The following is a 12,880-nucleotide window of genomic DNA, read 5'->3' on the forward strand; positions in this document are numbered from 1 at the left end:
TGATTCTTTAGGATTTAGGTTATAAATAGTCCTCTTCTGCAGCACAAATATTGTATTAATATCGGCAGCATTGCCCCATAGCAATATACCATAGGACATAATACTATGGAATACGATTGACGATACATCTAGATTAGATATAATTAGATTTTTACTATAAATTTGTGCAGAAAATTTAATATTAATATCATTAGTATCTAATTTCATCTATCTTCTGCTCATAGGCTAAGCCACCTCGTGTTGAAAATAATTTTCCTGTTGAAAATGAACATAATAATAAATGAACGAGTTAGCAATTAACTGGCCTTTAAGCTATTTTTTTGTTTTCTTTAGGAGGCACGCCTACCAAAGCCATCTCTAGCTGGTTCAATACTCTAAGGTCGAGATTTTTCAGGTTGGAATCAAAAGCGAGATGTGGTATATTGAAGAATGTGTTGTTGATTTTTATTTAATGAAAAAAGTCCGTTTCTGTAGCCAAAGAACTGATAGAAATCATTATAAATTGAGATCTGTGTATATTTGTATATTTTCGATGTCGTTAACTCGTTGAAATGTTACCAACATAATAATATGACTTACATGCCCGAATAACACGAAATCTAATTAACTTTACGAATTTAGACATAAGCCCTGCATGCGTACGGAATACAAGAAACTTATTATCATATCACTAATAAGCAGGAGGAATGCAGAACAAATCAAGATAAAAGATGAGGCGAGTTTAAATACAAGAATTCATACTCAAATATTGTGTTTTTAATAAATTGCTTATTTTATTGCGAACCAAACTCGTTTACATCAGATTATCTATTTTCGTTTAATCATTGTTTTTTTCTGCAGCAAAGATTTGTAGGAGTTATACTGAAGAGGCGGTTTTTTCTATCTCTTGCATAAATTGGTCCGGGCTCAACACAGATGCCTTGTCGTATACATGGTGACCAAAATAAGGCAACAAGGGCAATGAAAATATATCCGTAAACCATTTTGGCATTGTTATTTTTGATTTAACTACGAATTTACACTATTCATTAATCTAATTAGGTAAATTATATTTGACAAATACAAGTTTTTGAAGTAAAGATTTCTTTAGGAGCGCTGAGATCTTTATTTTGCCGGCATTGAATGAGACTGGACCATGTAATCCTCGCTTGTGTAATGTCGATCAATATGTTATGTTTTTAAAGTGATAACCCTCACTTCTAAGATTAATACACAAATAAAATTTGAAAAACAAAATTTTATGAACTATGCGGGATTCGAACCCACGACCTCCGGCGTTCAGTGCCGGTGCTCTAACCAACTGAGCTAACCGTTCGAGTACCACCTCGTTATAAAATTCTGTTTGCTTTGTTCAACTCTCAGGTTGTGGCTTCATCTCAAGTCGATTCCCTAATATGCAACTATTGGGGTTGAGCAGGTTATCAACGGTAAGTTTCATAAAATTTTGTTTTTCCAAATTTTATTTGTGTATTAATGTCGATCAGTCATAGCATGATTTATACCAGTGTAATTTATACGCAATTATTAAATTAAGTTATTAAATTTTACAATAAATTAACAAAAAGTGTATCTAAATTATCAATAAATAAATTTAAATCTTTTATTAAACGCAGACTTATGTCGAAGTCTTATTACAGTATTGAAGATTACGTAGACGATATTACAATATGGAATTGAATAGTATTATAGTTGTTTTTTTATGGGTTTTATGGTTAATCCTTGTTTTACTGGAGTGCATTATTTTAAAAATATGTATATGTTTAAACTTTTGTGTAATTAATATCTATGTATCTGAATTGTATTTAATGTGATTGACATTGACGAGCAATCTTTTTGATTTTGTGTTAATAAAATATTTTTGACTTTTATAATAACTACCTTGGTTTGATTAAGTTTCAATTTTGTATTACGGTCATAAAAGTACACGCCGTTTTTTATGTGATTCAGTGACAGATTTATCAATGGAACAACCGATTACACCACTCTCTATATCGACACTGCACCCGTTACCCAAAGAAAAGATGAAACTCTCATGAGTCTGAGAAGAAGTGCACACCTATTGTATTTAGGTAGGTGCTGTGTGTTGCCCCGAAGTTAGTTCTACCCATAGACTTATACAATATCATATACTTATATTATGAAAATTAAGAGACGAGACGAGCAGGACGTTCAGCTGATGGAAATTAATCGCGCCGTAACGAGGCGAGAGGCGAGAGCGGGTCTGCGCGGCAGGACACCGTTGCAGGATAACAATAATTGTAACTACATTATATTGTCATAATAATTTGATTGACTTTTGGGTAGTCTAATATTTTTCATTTCATTTTACTTAAAACAACTATAAAAATAAGTTGAATATTAAGTTTAGAAGAATACGCAATTATTTGTTATTTTTTAGTGCCTATATTGTTTAGGAAATCGTTAAGACGTGGATACAGAACAAGTTTACATTGCCTGGTCCCCGACTGTCTTAGTCAATTTATACAAGAATGGACACCAAGAAATATATCAGACTTAAACCGAATTGTTTTCGGTCTACCCTCACAAAAAGTGCATCAATCTTCTAACTTGTACCAGACAAGCGGATCAACAAAAACAACACCTAATAAGACGCGGCGTATCAAAGCGTAACGTCTCAATCCAAGATTAGTGGTTTTTGCCGCCATAAGTAGCAGATTACGTGTCACAATACATACGATCTTGTACGTAACGAGCGCGGCCCGCTTGGTATACGGAATTAGCAATAAGGCTTGTGCTGTAGTGTGCGCTACGCTATGATATAGCTTTAAATGGAAAATATTGTTCATCGAGTCCGAGAAAATATTTCAAATTATTATGTGTTACATTTTGCTCAGTTCAGTTCAATAATAGGATAGGATTTTTTAAGGATTCTATTATTTTTGGTAGTACCTACTGCAGGTTACGTACGTACCTGTTGCAAAATTTTACAGCCCGGTCGAAAATGTTTGCTTCAGAACTTAGAAGAACGGGCGCAACAAACTTAACGTATTTCTTTTTAATAAAATTTTTGTCACAAGATAAATTGTACAATAAAATTTATCTGTTATGTGTGGTATAATAGTTATTTATGTTGTTGTATATTTTTTTAATTTCGTAACACACATGTGTTAATACATTTTTGGGAACGTATTTTAAAAACATAATATGCATCGCCCAACAAAATACTTTCTTTGCTTAGCTGAATATTAGGCATAACAAGTTTATATTTGTTCCTGGTGTTAACATTAATATCACAGTTTCTAGAAAGTTCGCTAATGGGCCTATGAGCAAACATACATTACCAAGAATATATTGAGATGTAACAATTAAAATGTTTATTTTTTTAAGTTTATGATTCTTTAGGAACTGTCAGAATTATTGGAGCGATAATATCTTAGCATATATTGTGACATGACCTTTATTTGTCTATGTTCTCAGTAAATATCTGAATCGGTAATTCTAAAATTTATTAACAACGGCATTAGCAGTATTCAAATAGAACTTTAAAATGGTATTTACAATTTATATCAACGTCTGCTTAAAAATAATTAAAAAATTAATTTAGAATTAATCAAATTACAAGTAGTTTTTATAGAATGTCTTTTAATGCAGCATTTTTTTATCTTTATTAAGGCACATGCAGATGAAAATTCCTTGCAAAATGTTAAATAAATCGCAAACGAAACTGTCTCCTCCGTTATCCTTCATTAATTATTCCTCAAAAAATGAAGATTTAGAGGAAACCTTGAGATTGTATTGTATCGAGTCAAGTTTAGTCAACCGTGTTCAACTCTCATAACTTACTTGCTAGAATCCTTATGATTATCATCAAAAAATATTAAAAATTTTATGTTATTTTGCCTTGAAACTGATTTTATGTACAGTGAAACTACAGTCAGTCACTTTAACTTAATAGGACATGGACTTAATGGACTTAATTGAAATTTGTTAAAGCGATAGACTAGAGCTTGGAAAAATCCATGGTTCCCGTGGGATTAGAGAAAAACTAAAATTCTCGTCGATGATCTATAACATACCGATAGTAGGTTTAGTCTGCCATAGGAATCTTCCTCGAAATAAGATTCATATAATGTTGGGGGCGGGAGCGAAAACGAGAACTGGAACTGGAATAGGACATGACATCTTCAATTCCAAACTTGTTTATTATTTTTGAAAACCATTTATCTACGCGGAAGTCGCGGGCATCAGCTAGTAAATATATAATTTCTGGAAAACGGCAGATCGCGTATGCACAATATATGTACAACCATTGGGAGGCTTTTTTGCACAGGATGCCGGCTAGATTATGGGTTCGACAACGGCGCCTATTTCTGCCATGAAGCAGTAATGTGTAAACATTACTACTTATTTTGTGTTTCGGTCTGAAGCGCGCCGTAACTAGTGAAATTACTGGGCAAATGAGACTTAACATCGTATGTATCAAAATGACGAGCGCCCTTGTAGTGCCACTCAGAATTTTTGTGTCTTTCAAGACTCCTGAGCAGCACTGAATTGTAATGGACAGGGCGTCTCAATTACCATCAGCTGAACGTCCGGCTGGTCTCGTCCCTTATTTTCATTACAAAAAAAACTTAGCATTGCATTGTTATGTAGTAGCAATTTTTGAAGGCATTTGGTTTTTTTTATTGCAGAGGAGGACAAATAAGCATACGGGTAACCTCATGGTATGTGATCACCGCAGCTCATACCCTATTGTTACACCAGAGGAATCACAAGTAAACAACCACAGAACAGGTAAAAGACATGCCAACCCTATAAAGCGACAAATAAACGTACATAAATGAATTCGAAAACCGAAACCACATTGGTACGTAGCGGGTGAGAATCGAACCGGGGCCTCCGTGGTGGGAATCAACAGTTCTACCTCTACTCTACCGATATTTTAATTTATTTTCTTTCATGGGGATCAAGGGGTAAACAGTTGGTACAATAAGTCTTAATAACTAAATAACATACATACATACATAAAATCACGCCTCTTTCCCGTAGGGGTAGGCAGAGACCACTTCTTTCCACTTGCTACGATCCTTACAAACTTGTTTCGCTTCGTCCTTTTTCATTATTCCTTTCATAAATGCTCTCGGGTTTAGGGTACTCTTGACCTGGCCTTTTTTCAAGACGTACCTAATTTGATCATGAAACGTCCGCCTAGGTCTACCCCTTCCAACACTTTCATTCACACTGGCCTTATACACTTTCTTCGTCAATCGTTCTTCATTCATTCTCTCGACATGTCCAAACCATCTCAGCATACATTTCTCAATTTTTGTCACAACATCTTCTTTCAGACCACAACGTTTCCTTATCTCACTATTTCTTATCCTGTCACTCAGTTTAACTCCTATCATACTTCCCAATGCTCTCTTCTCAACTGCATTTATTCTGCTTTCATGTTTCTTCTGCCATACCCAACTTTCACTTCCGTACATGAGTGTTGGAACCAACACCCCCTCATGCACAGCCAAACGAGCCTTACTAGACACCTTCTGCCTGTTCTTAAAGGAGTGCAAGGCTCAATTCACCATGTTTCCTGCATTCACTCTTCTTTCAATATCACTCTCATACTTTCACACTAAATAACAGTTGAATAAAATTAATAATTTTAAAACTCAGATCATTATCCACAGTTAGTTGGTATGTGTAGAAGTGTTACTCGTTTATTATTTAATATTTATTGAATGTAACTTAGTTTTCGTGAAACTACTTAATTATTGCTATATTTAACTATAACAATTAGAACAAAACTTTCAACGATCTTGTTTCTTAATAAATGTATTATTTTTTTTAACTGATCTGATAACTGATATGCCATCCAACGCCATACTTTTGAATGGTGAGTTTATTTTGAGGTCATGGAATTCGAACGACTCCTCTTTGTCACAAAAATCATTCGCTATCGTTAACTATAAAAAGTAGTTAAAAAACTGAAAAAAAAAACGCTTTTTATAGAAAACCGCACTACAAAATAAAAAAGAAATCTAAAATTAACATCAATTCCAGCCTTATAGAGGATACATGAAAATTATATAAGTTAATGAAAATCTTATTTTGCAAATTGAAAAATTACGAATTTTATCAAATTAATGTACTATCATCGGTCCTCGATAAACCAACGAAGTTCGAACGACATCTGGCCATTTAAAGTGGGTGAAAATCGCGCACAATTTGTCGGTTACAAACAAACATACATACAGTTAAAGCTAATAAAAAGCGTGTAATCACATAAAAACTATTTAAAATAATCGCTATATTTCTCAGTGAAGTGTTACAGTTAAATTTGTCACTTTAGCTACATCAAATACCGCATAGAAACAAACACGGCTACCTCAGTTTCAAGACCATAACTAAATCTTGGCTCTTAACCGATTATTCACGCTCCGCTGTCAAACTTGTACTGTTCTGGATTTCAATATCAATATTAGTATAACAACTCGCTTAATTAGTCTATGTGAACGACAGATTTAGAGCTTACATTTGTCAATATGTGTGTTAGCTTTTTTTATGACAAGAAGGTACGAGACGAGCAGGACATTCAGCTGATAGTAATTTATACGCCCTGTCCATTACAATGCATGCCGCTCAGCATTCTTGAAAAACTCCAAAATTTCTAAGCGGCTCTACAATTGCGCTCGTGAACTTGTGACATAAGATATTAAGTCTCATTTGCCCAGTAATTTCACTAGCTACGGCGCCCTTCAGACCGAAATACAATAATGTTTACATATTATTGCTTTTGGGCTGAAATATGTAAACATTACCAGCACCGTTGTGGTATCCATAATCTAGCCGGTATCCTGCAAAGGAGCCTCCTACTGGTGAGCTTACGACTTGTCAATCTAACATCATTTTCAGTAACAATAGATTCGTTTTCCTTTACTATCATGCTGTATCTCCGATAGAGATGTTCTTATCTCTCGCACGTTTTCTGTGTCTATACGATAGTATATTGTAAGTCTCTGATGTGAACTAGTTTACACGCTTTTTATTAGCTTCACCTGTATGTATGTTTGTTTGTAACCGAGTCATTTGGGCGCGATTTTGACCCACTTTAAACGGCCAGATTTCGTTCAAACTTCGTAGATTTATCGAAGGATCTATGACATTACATAAATTTGATAAAACTATTTCATATTTCAATTTGCAATAAATAAGATTTTTGTTAATTTATGAAATATTCGTGTATTGTCGATGAGGCAGGAATTTGATGTTAATTTTAACCATTATCTTTAACCGATTTATCTAATATTAGGAAATTTTCAAATACCAAAGAGAATTTTTAATTCAACAATGCAAATAATAGTTTAAAAACACGCTTTTATAAATAAACCGAACTAAAAAGTAAGAAATTAATCACTAACGGCCGTTCCCAATATTCAGCCTATCTCTTACTTGAGATAAAAATCGTAACTATCGTTGACTTTTTAGTCCCAATAAACTTATTGATGGTAACTCACCTTATCTGTACACGCTGTCTGTCAATGGGACGACGTATAGTTTACTAGCGATAGAAGTTTGTATAGAAATTGATATTCACGCGTCCCAATATAAGGCGATAAGAATGACTTATCGGGTAATTACTGACAGTAGAAGGTAGTAATTTATCTCTATCTGTAGATAGTATACTGGGAACGGCCGAAAGTATAATATAATGACAACGTTAGAGTATTTGAATGACTTATTAAAACAGTTACTTGTAGCTGTTATCACTTAAGCATTAGAAGATTGAATCAACGGTTTACAATTCATAGAACTTTACAATTCAACTATGAAATTGAACACTGAAAAATTGGATCGAACAATGGTCCCCAAAATTATACTAGAATACAAATGCCTTTCATGGTTTGTTAAGGATTTAACTATTAAAAAAATGTTAGTTCTAGAGACTGAGGATCTAAGTGAAAACTTACAACTTTTAGTATTAACATTTGAAATTTTATAATGTTAAAAACAATTAAATTGTTAATTTAATTTTTTTTTAAACCTATTCCCAATAAAATATTAATTCAAATAATTTTATTCTAAATAGGATTCAAAATCACTTATTGAACGTCAAAAACTACCACCCATTCAAAAGAGACTGCCTCAGACCTGAGAAGAATGGGCGCAAGAAACTCAGCGGGCTTTTTTTTAAATATAAAAATATGGATGACAATGTGATATCGTACATTAAACATTTACAATTAAAGAGCCTGAGGTGTTCGCTTTATTACCAGTCCGTGGTCATTAAGAAAATGTTTATGCTATAGTAACCTTTCCCACACAAACGTTTTTTAACAATTCTTTAAAATTTCGTAACACATTTGTTTTGTACATTTTCTGGGATCATATTGTAGAAGCATATAGATCGCTCAACAAAAGACTTACCTACTAACTTGACCCAACCGCGTAGTAGGCATAACAAGTTTATGTTTGTTCCTTGTGTTAAGATTATGAATTTCACTGTTTCTAGAAAATTCCTCAATGTGCTTATGAATATACAAAACTTTATAAAAAATATATTGAGAAGCAACAGTTAAAATGTTTATTTCTTTAAATTTTTAATTCTCATAATGATTCTTTATTTCAAGAATGCACTTATGCAAATTGAACTTTTGACTAAATTCATTCAATTTCACGAATAATATATACACAGCACTAATGTTGCACAATACGTCAGCTGTATAGCTACTGCTGTAAGCATTTCGATGACGCGAACTCACCAGATTTCACCCATTCAAAAAGTGTCTAACTAAATATATTTATATTTTTAATTATTTATTTATCACGTGCTCCAGTAACGAGCATGTCGGTGACGCTAACCCATAAGATTTTCCCCTACCAAAAAGTGCCCAACGCGGTTAAAGAAGTTTTCACTTCAAAAAATATCCACAAAAACTTAAATCTTTGCAGGAAAAGTCGCAGATCAGCACTCGTCACTAATATAACTTGGACATAACGAGGTTACCTTTTAAACGACGTTACATCATCAATGTTTTGCTTAAGAACATAAATGCCCTTTAATAGTTTTGTCTGTTTTTCCCGTTCAAGAGCTGTCAAAATGATTGAGCAAAAGTTGGATAGTAATGGCGGATGTCAGTTTTATTGCTATTCCATTTATCAGCATCAACAAAGTTGCGTCTAAGAGTAAAATACAAAGAAAAGATATTAATTTTATTTGACTCGGTCGTGATTTAAATGGATTTCTTTGAAAACTAAGCGGTATTTTAGTTTTTATATTGCTTTTTATTGATGTTGTACGTAAAATGAAAATACTACGCTCATAGAAAAATAGTTAATAAAATTCTGGAATACGACTCATAAGAAGCAGCACATCTGAAGGCGTGAAGCGAACCACGATATATGACCTGAAAGTTAAAGTGCGTACAGACTGATGAAACGTAACATGAGATTTTACCTTTCCTTGCATGTTCGCTGGGGAGTAAGTAAGTAATGAAGTAAGATCTTTATTTGTTGACTAGGGTAATACATTAGGGACTACGAACGCATTCACTACGCACCTCCCGCATACGTATGTTTCCGCCATTCAGCCGCAAATGCGCCCCTTAAGTATTCGTTCGAAAAGCCGACACATCACGGGTCAGTCCGCGCGCGATTGTAATGCTCGTGTGCTCGTGAAATGCTCGTTTCCGCGCAAGACGTCTAAACTATGAAATGTTTTTACACAGTTAAATACAAAACAATAAATACAATATTCATTTATTGCTGTATCATACACAAAAAATGATAATTTATATCACATAAAAATTTAACAATTCAAGACTATTATAATTATTTTACATTAAGAAGTTTATCTGTCAGAAAAATCAACTTTCATCTATAATTTCAGAATCAGTGTTGGTAACACTTGTGTAATAATTTTAAGATCTGCAATGTGCATGAACCTCTAAATTGGATATGAAGTCCTGGTACATGTTCCTAGGATGACACATGATTTCAACTGCTATGAAAGACATTTATCACAGAGTAGTGACGGATACTTACGAACCTTAGAATATAGTGTCATTATTCTAAGTTACGAACATTACTATCACCCGTAGATAGAAGATGGACACTTAATAAATTTCGTCACAGTGTGTTTCCTTTCATGATACATTGCAGCAATGTGTACGGTGAATTCTTTCATTGCATGATACATTTCATGTAACGTTTCACCAGTCTGTACGCAGCATAGACAGAACGACTGACTTGCCACTTTGGCACTTTATCCATCAAATAGGAATACAGCAGTTGTGTTTCGGTTTCGCCGTGGCTAGTGAAATTATTAGGCTGATGAAACTTTACATGTCTTAGAGTTGGTAACCAGCGCAATTGCGATGCCGTACAGAATTTTGGGTTTAATCAAGAAACCTGAGCGGCACTACATTATAATGGCCAGTGTGTTCATTTACCTTCATGTAAGGGAGAGCTCATCTCGTAAATTTTCTCATACAAATATTAAATTATGGATTTTGAAAAAAAAAAACTAATCTGTTTAAACATACAATATTCTTATAATCTACATACTTATCAAGTTCCTTAATGGCATACGAACTTACCTGAAACAAATTTATATAAACGTTAAAAAAATATTGAAACAAAAAAAAATTGAAGTACTTTGCGGAAATCCATAATTATCCAAATGATTTGAGTTTTCTTTAGTGTTAACTCCTCCAATATTAATCTTTAAGCAATTCGACACGTGTTTCGCCTCTACACGAGGCATCCTCAGGACGTGTTGTCTCGCCAATATCTGGCACGAGACTGCAAATTGTTTAAGGACAAATATTGGCGGAATTAACACTAAAGAAAACTCAAATCATTTGGAAAATTAAAACAATTTATTATTTCCTTCGCTTCTGGGATAAATTACACAAATAAAACTGAAAACAAAATGAATGATGCGGGACTCGAACCCGCAACCTCTCGCGTTCCGTGGGAGCGCTCTTACCAGCTGAGCCAACCGTTCGAGTGACGCATCGTTGATAAAATCTTGTATGCTTTGTTCAACTCTAATGTTGTGGCTTAATCTATTAATGATACCTTTGTCGTATTGAGCTGAAAATTGGTGGAAAATTTTGGAAGTGAGGAGACTTAAGTTTCTTGAAAACCACAGAGTGAAGAAAAGCCGCATATCATAGGAATTTTAGAATTTTCATTTATCAAAGAATATTTTATTGATATAATTATCAAACACGAAAACTCATGAAAATTTTTAAGTTTCTAATATTCGTGTAGTTTCAGCGCTCAACACTTTTATAACTCTCCAGAAATAATTGCCAGACGACTGAAAACGATTTGTAAAATATTTCATAACAACAGAGTGGCCTTGAGAGAGGTGAATAACCGGTTTATTTGTAGTTCACAATAACCGTTACGTTGCATCTAGTGTTGTGGCATTTTATCGATATCGGATATCATATTAATTATGTTCTTTAACAAATTCTGTGATTCGCATGTTGAAAATCGCTGCCATATATGCGATAATATTTCTAAACATTAATTTACACGGAAAAGTGTATAAATTTATCATAATGTAGTTCACTAATACGTCACACATACTCATACGATACACATATTCATACGATACATTCATCATCTTAAGACAACTACTATCAATCTAACATCGTTTTTAGTAACAATTAGTGCACTTAAAATTCTGGAGAAGAGTATTTTATAGCGAAGGAATGCTTTATTTACCAGTGGAAAATATTTTAATATAATAATAAAATAATCTGATGTGACATATTTGTCTTCTTTGGTGTAGAGACGATGGGTTCTTAGCAACCAACGGCACGAATACTCATTAAGTAATACATTTATAGTACCTATAAATAAGCTTTCAAAAGAGTATCATTGCCAGTTTATTTTGAAGGCGTGCAGAGTACGACTTTAAGGCTATTTTTATAATCAGTAATATTCCGTAACAAAAAAATGTAATAGAATCTCCAATTAAAATATATAATGACGTAACATTATCGTAAAGCCAACACATCACTATACCCACCAATCAGCGCCTTATTTATTTATATTTAACAGTCCGGAAAGTTTTTCACGTCCACACATGGCTCCGATCAATAACGTCAAATATTTTGCGTCATTCACTATTAATGTGGCGAGTAAATTCTTTCATTAGATACTTTTACGAGGCGGTCTTGAAATAGATATTCACTGTGAAAACTTTAACATTGTTAGTTTTGATACTAACTCTTTGTATTGGCGAGACTTGTATTTTGAGGCATTTGAAAGCTTGAAGGCTTTAAAATTTTCCAAATTTTTGAAGTGAAATCTTTTAGCGCGGTACGCATATTTTTAGACAGATAAAATCTCTGGACTCGCGACACCGTTACGAGACGCATCTATAGTGTGTGCGTATATGCATGTACATATAGCAGACCGCGAACGCGTCTCGATATATTATAAATATATATTATTCGAATCAAAATTGTATTTTTCCTATTTCAGGTATTTTTAATGATAATGATGCTGATACAATTTAACAGTTGTTTTTACAGTTGTTGAAATTGTTAACGATGATTCATTAAATAATATTAAATGTATTTTAAAGTTTCTAATAATTAATGAAAAACAATTCATAAACGAAATACAATTCATATGTCTATAACCCTACCATCTAAAAAATGTCTTACGCGCCAAAATACCTTTTCACTCCCGTTGACACTCCCGGAGTGCAACCCGTTTTTTTTTAAATTATATATCCTTTCTGTGAACGGCTCGATCTCTTGTAAGATTGTATTGTATTGGAGCCTCTTACACAAGGCTTACCCCATTTATTATTATTATATTGTTATTAATAATCATTATTATTAATAATAATACCCCATTTAGGTTCTAGATTGTTCCTTATCACACTGGAATTAAT

At 33.4% G+C, this 12,880-nt stretch overlaps 1 protein-coding gene and 1 non-coding gene across 5 annotated transcripts in view; both read right to left on the reverse strand.

Annotated features, from left to right (window-relative positions):
* Nucleotides 1–12,880, reverse strand: part of LOC126975633 (fibroblast growth factor 22) — a 253,345-nt gene that overhangs the window by 84,789 nt on the left and 155,676 nt on the right. The gene's annotated exons all lie outside the window — the stretch shown is intronic.
* Nucleotides 1,242–1,315, reverse strand: Trnas-uga (transfer RNA serine (anticodon UGA)). The gene has a single exon. It is a non-coding gene; the product is annotated as a tRNA-Ser (tRNA).

The sequence above is a fragment of the Leptidea sinapis genome, chromosome 36 (genome assembly GCF_905404315.1).
Source record: "Leptidea sinapis chromosome 36, ilLepSina1.1, whole genome shotgun sequence".
NCBI lineage: Eukaryota > Metazoa > Arthropoda > Insecta > Lepidoptera > Pieridae > Leptidea > Leptidea sinapis.